The sequence below is a fragment of the Aotus nancymaae genome, unplaced genomic scaffold (genome assembly GCF_030222135.1).
Source record: "Aotus nancymaae isolate 86718 unplaced genomic scaffold, 86718_ANA_hifiasm-v0.15.2.pri h1tg000158l, whole genome shotgun sequence".
Classification (NCBI taxonomy): Eukaryota; Metazoa; Chordata; class Mammalia; order Primates; family Aotidae; genus Aotus; species Aotus nancymaae.
In genome coordinates, this window is record NW_026988573.1 from 1,519,391 (window position 1) to 1,531,574 (window position 12,184).

The following is a 12,184-nucleotide window of genomic DNA, read 5'->3' on the forward strand; positions in this document are numbered from 1 at the left end:
TACAAGAACCTGGAATGGAACAAGAACCCTTAGCAATGCCCAGAGTGACCGTATTAGTCTGTTCTCACTACCTGGGACTGGGCAGTTTATAAATAATAGCGGTTTAATTGACTCACAGTTCCATAGGCTGTACAAGAGGCATGGGTGGGGAGGCCTTGGGAAACTTACAATTATGGTGGAAGGTGAATGGGAAGCAGGAACATATTCATATGGCAACAAGAGAGAGAAAGTAAAGGGGGTTAGTGCTACACACTTTTAAACAACCAGATCTCAGGAGAACTCACTATCATGAGAACAGCAAGGGGGAAATCCACCCCTATGATTCAATCACCTCCCACCAGGTCCCTCCACCAACACTGAGGATTATAATTCAACATGAGATTTGAGTGGGAGCATAGAGCAAAACCATCTAGTTCCACCGCTGGTCCCTGTCCAAAGTCTCATGTCCTTCTCACATTTCAAAGCCAATCACGCCTTCCTAACAGTCCCCCAAAGTCTTAACTCATTCCAGCATTAACTCAAAAGTTCAAGTCCAAAGTCTCATCTGAGACAAGGCAAGTCCCTCTTCCTATGAGCCTGTAAAATAAAAAAAACAAGCTAGTTACATCCATGATACAAGGGGGTACAGGCATTGGATAAATTCTCCCATTCCAAAGGAGAGAAATTGGCCAAAACAAAGGGGCTACAGGCCCCGATCAAGTCCAAAACCTAGCATGTCAGTCATTAAATCTTAAGGCTCCAAAATAATCTCCTCTGGCTCCATGTCTCACATCCAGGCAACACTGATGCAAGGAGTGGGTTCTCAAGGCTTTGGACAGTTCCATACCTGTGGTTCTGCAGGGCAAAGCCCCCGCAGCTGCTTTCACAGACTGGCATTGAGTGCCTGCAGCTTTTCCAGGTGCACGGTGCAAGCTGTCAGTGGATCTACCATTCTGGGGTCTGGAGAATGGTGGCCCTCCTCTCACAGCTCCACTAGGCAATACCCTGGTGGGAACACTGTGTGGGGCCTTCAACCCCACATTTCCCCTCCGTGCTGCCCTAGTAGAGCACCTCCATGAGGGCTCCACTTTTGCAGCAGACTTCTGCCTGGACATCCAGACATTTTCCTACATCCTCTGAAATCTAGGCAAAGATTTTTGCCTCTGAAATCTAGGCAAAGACATTTCCATACATCCTCTGAAATCTAGCCTTAATTCTTGCCTTCTGTGCACCCACAGGCCTAACACCACATGGAAGCCACCAAGACTTGGGGCTTGCACCCTCTGAAGCAATGGCCAAGCTATACCTTGACCCCTTTTGGCCACAGCTGGAGCTGGAGTAGCTAGGATGCAGGGCACCATGTCCAGAGGCTGCACAGAGCAGCAAGGCCCTGGGCCTGACCCACTGTGTTTCCCTCCTAGGCCTCCAGGCCCGTGATGGGAAGGGCTGCCTCCAGGCCCGTGATGGGAAGGGCTGCCTCCAGGCCCGTGATGGGAAGGGCTGCCTCAAAGGTCTCTGAAATGCCCTGGAGGCATTTTCCCCATAGTCTTGGCTATTAACATTTGGTTTCTCTTATGCAAATTTCTCCAACCTTGAATTCCTCCCCAGAAAATGGATTTTGCTTTTCTACCACATAGTTAGGCTGCAAATTTCCCAAACTTCTATGCTTTGCTTTCCTTTTAAATGTAAGCTCCAATTTCAGACCATCTCTTTGTGAATACATATAAGCACATGCTGTTAGAAGCAGCCAAGTTATGTCTTGGATGCTCTGCTGCTTAGAAATTTCTTCCACCAGATACACTAAATCGTCTCTTTCAAGTTTAAAGTTCAACAGAATTTTAGAGCAGGGGCACAGTGCCACCAGTCTCTTTGCTAAAGCATAGCAAGAGTGACCTTTACTCTAGTTCTCAATAAGTTCCTCATCTCCATTTGAGACCGCATCAGTCCGGCCATCTCTGTCCATATCGATATCATCAATATTTTGGTCAAAACCATTCAACAAGTCTCTAGGAAGTTCTAAACTTTCCCTCCTCTTCTTGCCTTCTTCTGAGCCCTCCAAGCTGTTTCAACTTCTTGCCCATTACCCAGTTCCAAAGTCACTTCCGCATTTTTAGATATCTTTATGGCAATGCTCCACTTCTCTGGTACCAATTTTTTATATTAGTTCATTCTCTCACTGCTATAAAGAACTACCTGAGACTGGGTAATTTATAAAGAAAAGAGGTTTAATTGACTCACAGTTCTGTAGGCTGTACAGAAAGCATGGTTGGGAAGGCCTCAGGAAAGTTACAATCATGGTGGAAGGTGAAAGGGAGGCAAGCATATCTTCACATGGTGGCAGCAGAGGGAGAGAGGAGGGAAGTGCTACACACTGTTAAACAACCAGATCTTATGAGAACTCACTCACTATCACAAGGACAGTGTAGTAGTCTGCTTCCACGCTGCTAACAAAGACATACCCAAGACTGGGTAATTTATCAAAAAAAAAAAGAGGTTTAATGGACTCAGAGTTCCACTTAGCTGGGGAGGCCTCAGAATCATGGCAGAAGGCGAAGGGGGAGCAAAGTCACATCTTACATGGCGGCAGGCAAGGGAGCGTGTGAAGGGGAACTCCCTTTGATAAAACCACCAGATCTCACAAGACTTATTCATTATCATGAGACAGCAGAGGAAAGACATGCCCCCATGATTCAATTACCTCCCACCGGTCCCTTCCCCAATACTGGGAATTATAATTCAACATGAGATTCGGGTAGGGACACAGACTCAGACCGTATCAGTGACCTTGGCCGTCTCACCATGCTGAGACACTTCAATCCCAGACCTGCTCTCCTGGGACCAAACAGGCCTTTGGAAATGCCAGCCCTTCCAAGACAGCCTGTCGCTCCAGATATTGACCAGTGCCACCCAGAAAGACATCCTCATCAGCACTGCAGCTCATGCCACCTCCTCACCTCCTACGTGACACAGACCATCTCTGTCCTGGTCATTTCAATTCGCCCTTTCCCCAGGGCCTTATGGGGCCAAGTCTCTCCATAACTTGATCAGCAGAGGGAAAATTGGATCAGGGTGTGCAGATCGCTGCCCGCTTCTTACTTTGTGAATGTCAGAGGCCCCCAGGCACAGAGACCTGCTCATTTCCAAAGTCTCGTCTTTGAAAAGCAGATGGCAAGGCTTAGGCTTGATTGAATTTGTGTTTATGTATGTGATGCATTCGATTGTAGCTGGAGGGAGCCTGCCTCATCCAATAGCTAATTTGGCCCATCAACAGGGTTTGAACCTACTCACCTGTTAGAAACTATTTGTTCCACAGCGGCAGTTGTGCCTTTGTTTGGTGGATAACAGCCAGCATCTGAGCAGCCCCCTTGACCAAGGCCGTTTGAACCTGGGGGTTGATTTTAATTAGGGAGCCCGATGCTTCTGGCTGCACAGCCCCAGCTCTAGGGACTGATCCTAAAGAACCGTGGATACAAGTGCATGGAGTTTGGCAGACAAGAGCGAGAGTCACACCACGGTCACTCATAGTTTAAGAAGCAAACAACCCACATATTTATCAACAAGGAGCTGGATAAATCAATCAGAGACCATGCACAGAGTAGGACACTTGAGAGCTGTCAAAGGGGGAGGCAGCTCTGAGCATGTGTACTCGAGACATATCCAACCTGCATGTGGAAAACACCAGGGGCAGGACTGTGTGTGCAAATGGTGATGGCTCCTCAAAATTAAAAGTAGAATTCTCACAGGGTGCATCCACGCCATTCTGGGGACACTCTCAAAGGAACTGACAGCACGATTCAAAGAGGCATCTGCACACCCACCAGCATGATTCACAACAGCTAAAAGATGGAAGCAACCCAACCGTCCATCTCCTGATGATGAACAAACGTAGCGTGGTCATTCATGCAACGGACTCCTCTCTAGCCTTAAAAGGCAAGGAAGCGCTGACACACGCTGCAACCCGGATGAACCTTGAGGGCAGTACGCTCAGTGAAACAGACCAGGCACAAAGGACGAATCCTGTATGATGCTATGTGTATGTGGTCTCAGAGTCATCAAAATCCTAGAGAAAGAAAGTAGAAGGGCAGGTGCCTGGGCTGGGGGAGGGGGATTAAGGAGCTGTTGGTTTCATGGGGACAGAACTTCAGTTTGGCAAGATGAGGTGTTCTGGAGACGGACGGTGCTGATGATTGCACAGCAATAGGAATGCACTTGACACCACTGAACCGTACACTTACAGTGGTCAAGACGGGACATTTTACATGATGTGATAAATAAATGATAAACAAGTAAAAATTTTCAGATAATGAAAAGCTGTTCTGAAAGATGACGTATCAGCTGTTAACGGTAGTCATGTTTGAGGAAGCGATCGTGCGCTGCGTTTTTCAGGCACGTCTGGATGTTTATAACCCCTTCTGGGATCAGTGACCCCTTGGTTTCGGCACAGAGCTTCAGGGCCAGTGGGTGCCTCTGGTCCAGTAGCCAGGAAGGCTTTCCGTGGTGCTCTGGGCACCTCTGTGACCTGCCCTGAGCCCAGCCCTCATGCTGATCCCACTGCAGCCACCCTGCTGGGTGCCCCCAGCCCTGGACATCTCGAGCCACGGGATGCCCCATGCATTCACACTGTCACAGCGCCCTACACTTCCGAGCAGATGAGGGGTGTGGTGCCACCTCTGCCTCCTCAGGCAGGACATGCTTTTTGTTTGCTTGTTGAGAGACAGGGTCATGCTCCATCATTCGGGCTGAAGTGGAGTGGAGCAGTCATGGCTCACTGCAGCCTCGAACTCCCGGGCTCAAGCGATCCTCCTGCCTCAGCCTCCTGAGCAGCTGGGACTAGAGTCTCGGCCCACAATGCCTGGCTAATAGAGCTTACCACCATGGAGGGAGCCCTTACTAAGCGCAGATGGTCCAGCCCTGGCCTGCACTGACTCGGGGAGCCCCCAGCCCCAGCACATGTGCGTGTGGTTCTGTCACTGTCCCCATCAGCCCAGGAAAGGAGGTACAGAGGTGGAGGAATATGCACCTCCCTCTGCCTTTGTCATGATTACTTCTCTGGGGCAAGGACCACGTCCCTCCCAGTGACACTCACCCAAACGTCAAGGGACAGCGCTCCCAAGCCTGAGCCTCCACATTGCCTGCCCCTGGGCGGGATCTCCGATGCCCCCCTCGGCCCTACATGGAGGCGGGTGGAAGCCCTGCTGAGCCTGCGAGGCGCTGCCCTTCAGCGTCTCTGGGATCAGGGTTCCAAGAACACCTGGCCCCGAAACGGGCATGGGGGGGTGGGACGAGGGCTGACTGACTGCTCAGACCTTGGAGCCCAAGTCCCATTCTCAGCTGAGGCCCAGGGAGTCAGGGCAGGTCCGGGGGTCCTGGGCTGGGTGGCACCGGCCTTAGCTGCACAGGGCCTGTCCGTGTCCCATGTGGTGTGGCAGTCCCACGCTCCAGGGGCTGGTGGTGAAGTGCCCATGAGACCTGACTGGGGGTCTGAGGGCGGGTCGCTGGCATTGCAGCCTTTGCCAGGCAGCTCACTCGACCCCTGCCCGTCCACTCCAACGCTGCCACAGCCCCCAACTTGAGAGTCAGCAGAGCCTGCATGGAACTGCCCAGGCCAGCCCTCCTCTCCAGACTCCACGGATGCCAGCTGCCACGCCTTTCTAGGCTTGCCACTCTGCAGCCACCACCTATGACCACGGAGCCCTGGCCAGTACTTGTCTCTAGGCCTCGGCATCCTGAGTTGTAAAATGGTGACAGTCAGGGCCTCCGTGGGACCTGGAAGGGCTGGGCGCTCTCACTCACGAGAACACGCGGTACCTGCATCCTCGTCTAGGGAAGAGGCAGGTGGGCTGCGGATGTGGTACCTATGAGCCTGTGGACACAGAGGGCATCTCGGGACTCGGGAGCACAAATCACAGCCTGGTGACAGCTGTCCCACACGGGGCTCCTGCTGCACACTGGCACGGTGAAAAGGGCATCACCCCTCAATCCTCACCACAGCCCCCATCTTCTGGGCCCGCCCAAGGCAACAGGTACCCCACAACTTCCTGCGTCTCTGCCCCCCGCTCCCTGGGGTGGGCTTGGCTGTGGGAGTGGGCCTGGCCCACCAGTGGGCAGCTCCCATGCTGGGCTCTGATGTCCCAGGAGCGTCCTTCTCTCAGTGAGGGGCAGGGGTGGGAAGGTGAGAGCCCCGGCTTCTTCACCCTTCGATGTGACAGTTTTGGGGTGTTCCGTGGTCTCTCCAGGGTCCCCTTGGGACTGAGTCCCCACTGCCCTTGGTGGAAACTGATCGTGAAGGTATGGTTCGCGAGTGTTCTCGCTCCCCTGCCCACCCCTCTCTGCACGCTCTGAGCTCCCCTTCCACACAACCTGCTCACATCCAGACCCTTGCCTCAGCGTCTGTACTTAGGGTACAGGACAAAAAAAGGGAACGCAGCCTCCGACCTAAAGGAGCTGAGCTGCTGCACTCGGGGGTCCCGCCAGAGCGTAATGGTGCCAGCGGAGGCCAGGAGAGGAGGCCGCTCGCCCTGTGCTCGCATTTCCTGTGGCCACTTAACAAATGACCAAACACTCTGCAGCTTAAAACTACGTGATCTTTTTATTTTACGGTTCCAGAGATCAGAAGCTCTAAAATCAAGGTGTCTGCAGGGCTGGCTCCTTCCGGGGGCTCTGGGGGGAATCTGTTTCCACCTTTTCCAGCTTCCAGAGGCCTCCACATCCCTTGGCTCACAGTCCCTGCTTCGTCTTGGAAGCAGCCTCCTCTCCTTGGACCCCACCTTTGCATCTTCTTCTCCCTTTCATACATAGCACCTTTGAGATGACATGGGGTCCACCCGGTCCATCCAGGCCCACCTCCCACCTCCCACCTCCCACCTCCCACCTCCAGGTCTTAACCTAATGACACTGAAAGTCCCTTCCCCAGGCAGCCTACCCGACTCGCAGGGATTTGGACGTGGCCATTGGGAGGCATCCCTCTGTCTACCGCACCATGTGCCGGAGGCTTGGCGAGATTCCGGGGAGGAAGGTGGATTCCCACGCTCTCCCAGAGCCCCGCGGGCCAGAGCCCTGCCTGTCAGACCCTGGGATGTCGGTGGGTGCAGCAGCCCCCGAGATGGATGCAGCTGAGGGCAAGCGGGGCTGTCTCTCAATCCCTCACTGTGTCGGTCCATTCTGGGTCAACAGTAGGTCAGCCTGTGGATCTCCGAGGTGACTGAGCTCACCGACAGACGAGCTGCAGCCTCAGGAAGCGGAGGCACGGCTGGTGGGAGCCAGCGGGGGGCAAGACCAGCAGCCCTGAGTGCTGAGGCCGGCCGTGCAGGGCCCAGCCTCTGCAGCCAGAGGTCGGCGCCAGGGCCGGTCCCGGGCAAGATGGCCATTAACAGATGAGGAAAGAAGGCTTGGGGTCATGGGGACTGTCCTGGTGGGTCACAGGGCCGGCAGGTTTCAGGGCCTCTCCGTCCATCTGGTGCCCACAGCTACCCTGTGGCTTGGGAGTGGTCTGGAGCTACTGCCTGAGGACCCACGACCGTCCTGGCAGTGTGGTGCCTTCAGAAAAGCCACAAATGCGAAAATCAGGCACTTGCACCTCCCCCTGAGCTGCTCAGAGAGAGGAGCAGTCACGCATCCTCAGAGAAAAGAAGCAGGACCCAGAAGTGGCTTCCCTGCAAGATGCCTCAGGGCCCTGCACGCCTCAGCCCCCAGATTGAGACCAACTTACTGGAGGTGGGTGGGGGCGTGTGTGTGTGTGTTTGCATGCGTGCGTGCGTAAAACTGTGAGTGTGTGAGCATGAGCCCAGAGCTGGGGGTGCAGGCCATGCTGGTGTGAGGGTCCGCCTCCCTGTCATCCCTCTCACTGACCCCTGTGTACAGAGGAGAGATGGAGGCCAGGGAGGCTGTGCCCTGCCCATGCCAATCGCCTGCCAGTGACAGAGTGGAGGCCTTGCTCCCAGTAGGGCTGCTCTGGGCACACAGGGGTGGCCTGACAGGCCTGGAAGCCCCGGCCCTGGAGCCAGCCAGGGACTCCCGGGTTCCACTCCCCTGAGAGCTTCTATGGGCACATCACTGGGGCCCACAATACAGACCCCTTCTGAGATCAGTGACCCCTTGGTTTCGGCACAGAGCTTCAGGGTCAGTGGGTGCCTCTTGTCCAGTAGCCAGGAAGGCTTTCCGTGGTGCTCTGGGCACCTCTGTGACCCGCCCCGAGCCCAGCCCTCATGCTGATCCCACTGCAGCCACCTGCTGGGTGCCACCAGCCCTGGACATCTCGAGTCATGGGATGCCCCGTGCATTCACACTGTCACAGCGCCCTACACTTCTGAGCAGACGAGGGGTATGGTGCCACCTCTGCCTCCTCAGGCAGGACATGCTTTTTGTTTGCTTGTTGAGAGACAGGGTCATGCTCCGTCATTCGGGCTGAAGTGGAGTGGAGCAGTCATGGCTCACTGCAGCCTCGAACTCCCAGGCTCAAGCGATCCTCCTGCCTCAGCCTCCTGAGCAGCTGGGACTACAGCCTTGCACCACCAAGCCTGACTAATTTGTTTTTATTTTTATTTTAGTAGAGACTGGTTCATGCTATGTTGCCCAGGTTGGTCTCGAACTCCTGGGTTCAAGCCATCCCCCCGGCTCTGCCTCCCAAAGTACTGGGATTATAAGTATGAGCCACCGGGTCCAGCCCAGAATGTGCTTCTTAACCTTCATACCACAGCCCCTATGCTCAGGACGAGTAGGGACGTAGGCCAGCAGCCCCATGTTCCCCAAGGGGACAGTGCCGCCCTAGAATGGCCTCCGTGGTGGACAGAGTCACCATCTCCCCACAACTCCCAATCCGTCCCATCACAAGCCGGGCCTAGGCACCGCCATCAGCTTGATAGTTTAATTTTTCCAGCCAACAGGAGGTCCCTAAGAGCCTGAGCCACAGGTGAAGGATAGTGCTGTCCCGTGGCCAGTCCCCGTTGTCGCTGGGGAGTGGCCTGGCCTGTTCACCCACCCAGCTCCAGTCTGCGCCCCAGTCGCTCCACTCAGGGCTCTCACTGCCCCAGGTGAGGACGTGAGCCAGCCTCACGTGGGAGCCAGCCTCACGTGGCAGGGGCGATGGGGAATTACAGCCTGCAAAGCCAATGGCATCAGAGAGATGCGGGAAAGCAAAGGGCTTATTAAAATGCTGAAATTGGTTCTAAATGAGGTCAGCCGTCGATGCGCCTTGGAGGGAAGCCAGGCGCTGAGTAGCAGGAATGTGGCTTATTTCCTGACACGGTGGCCGTGACACCCTGGGCCGCCCCAGCCTCCCCCACCCCCACCCACGCCTCTGGAGGGCAAGGTGTACCCAGACACCAGAGCAGGGCCAGCCAGGGTGGGAGTAGGGAGGAAGGCCCCCTTAAGGCATCACAGGGAGGCCTGTGCCCACCCGAGAGAGCACCTGGCAGGCAGGTGTCACCTCCCAGGAGGGTGAGGGCAGGAGGAGAGCTGACTGCTGCTTCCTTACCCTGGGGTCGGATTGCTCCCTTTTTAAAATCCATTAATGAAAGGAAGGGCACGGCCACAGGCCATCCGATTGGATCCGCTCCCTCCCGCCCGGCCCCAGCCTCCGCAGATTTTCTCTGTGGTTGCATTTCTCATCAGAGCGTCCCTTCCTCCTGACTCCAGTGGAATTTTTCTGACCTTGGCTGCCAATGTGTACAGCCCCCTCCAGCTCAGGGCATCCTCTTTGGGGTCCCTGACCCGGGCACTGACCTGTCCTGTGCCGCTGGGGGCTGCATGAGCTCAGGCGCCTGGCCTCTCTGAGGCTGCCTCTCCTGTGTCTGAGACAGGGATGATCGCACACCCAGCCACCCAATGCTGGCCAGGATGGAGCGGGCAAAGCAGGGCAAGCCCTGGTGCAGCCTGACTTGTGTCTCCTGCTCCTCCCTCGGGCTTGGTCATCATTATTTCAGAATCAGCTGAATCATTTCTGTCAAATGCGAGAGGAAAGCTGGTTTTGAGTTGGATAAAGAAAATATCTTTTGATTCCTGTTAAAAATAAACATGCGTGCATAACACTGCTGTGGACGAGACCGCACCTGCTGTCCCCGCCTGGAGCTCCCAGTGGCTGTGGGTCTCTCGCGTATCCAGGAGAGGAGCGAGGCTGGGAGGTGCGGTGAGCCGCTTGAAGGCTGGCAGCTTCGGGGGCTCTGGCTCCCAGGCCTCACTGCCTCTTACTCCCCAGAACCACTGGGTTGAAGGAAGCTGGAGGGATCAATTGTCCTTGTCATCCAACTTCCTCCATCTGCAGATGGGGAGGAGGCGCTGGGCTGGAAAGTGCTTCTCTGAGGACACCAGCTGCGTATTCAGGAGGGCGGAGCAGGATGTGACCCCAGAGCCCTGCAGGAGCAGGAGGAGCGCCTGGGGCCTCACTACTCCAGAGGGGAGAGAGGCATCCTCTCCCCACATCTCAGGCCCCAGCTGGTACTCGCTTAGCCTGTTGTCTAGCTGGAGCCACCTGGGTGGCCAGCAGGCCACTGGGAGGACTCACCCCTGAGCTGGGTGTGCTGTGGAGCCCCCGACCCCTACCTCCGCCTCTGCTGGCTTGTCATCCTGTGCCGGAAACACAGTGCCTGCTCACCCTCGAGGCTCTTCATGTCGCTGGCTGGCTGTGGCCGTCCCCGATCCCAGGAGTGAATGTCCAGAATGCGCTGTTGTCTCAATGCCAGACACCTGCTTATGTGGCACAGGAGAAGAGGTTTCGGAAATAATCTGAGTCATGGAGGGAAGTGGCACGTCCTGAAGGGAAAGCCAGGCCTTCAGAGGCTGAGACCCTTCCTGGGGCTCGGCAGAGAACTCCCAAGAGTGTCTTTCCCCTGCCCGGGGCCAGTTTCACGCCAGTGCACACTCTACTGCAGAGGTGCTCATGCACTGGTCCTCACCTGCCCGGGCTGCGGATGGGGGTGAACGGTGCCCCTCTGGGTGCAGTCAGCGGGGAGGGGCTTGTGGCCTGCACTTGCTTTGCAGGATGGCCTGGCCACTGTGGGGCAGAGAGGCACCGCCTGCCAGGGCCAGGGGAAGGCTGGCAATTTCTCAAAATTTCATGCTCATGCAAAGGCACAGTCATTCCTTTCCACGGCACAGAGCTCAGAGCTGAACCGGCCTCCGGACCTGCCGTCATGGATATTTGAGGGCTGAAATGTCAATGTCAGCCTATGACATTAATGTGCCCCTAAGGCTAGACTCTGGGTTTCTCTAAAGAGAGGAGAAACAAGAGGAGAAAAAAGGAAGGGAGGGAGGGAGGAGGGAAGGGAGGAGGCTTCTGGTTCAGCTGGAGAGGTCTGTCAACCCAGCCTGGCGGGGTGGAGCTGGGAGGATCAAACAGAATGTCCTAGAGGCGGCCAGTCGGCTGCAGGAGAGGACAGGAGGGAGTGGTGCCGCAGTGAGACTGGCCCTCGGGCCCATGGGTGGATGATGGCAAAGGTCCTGTGGCAGGTGTGGGAGAAGCAGTGCTGGGGCCAGCTGCCCTGAGAGGGTTCAGATTCAGAACAGATCTGCTCTGGGCAAGAAGAGGCTGTGGGTTTGGGAGCTTCAGAGACAGGGGAGCAGGCCCGTCACTCACCCTCTTTTCCTTCAAGGCAGTCACCCCCAGCAGCGCACCCAGAAGCCTGCCTATCCCCTGTGCACCTCCAGTTCCATCTGTCCCCAGCGATGCACCCCACGCCCATGTCCCCCGCCCCCTGCAATGCTCTCACGCCTTCTGGAGCAGCCGTGGTGCCAGCTGGAGACTGTGGGAAAATTGAGAGGAGACAAAAGTGGGAACAGCAGGCCGTGGAGAGTGTCTAAACACAGGGACTATTTGGAGATTGTCTTATTTTGGGTTTGAAATGGGCCCACCCGCTAGTATTGTACAAACGGCTCTGCTCGCTGGGCCAGGCCCGCAGTGGCTACAGGCCCATCCTTCACTGTCAGCCTGGAGCAGCCCCTTGGACCTCAGCCTGCTGGTCAGTGGGTGGAGGTGGCACAGACACCACCCCACTGGGGACTGGACCAGACGGCCAGGGAGGCAGTCAGCCGGCATCTGAAAGGCTTCTTGGCTGCAGGGGGGATCTGCTTTTGGGACATCTCTTCAGGGCCATCTCAGAAGGGACAGCATCTGCCTGTCTGCTTCAACTCCCGCTGACAACGTCCATGTATCATTAGTGCTAATTAGCGGAGGGCAGCAGGCAGAGTGCTTGGCCTGGGGCGCAGGCTTGTG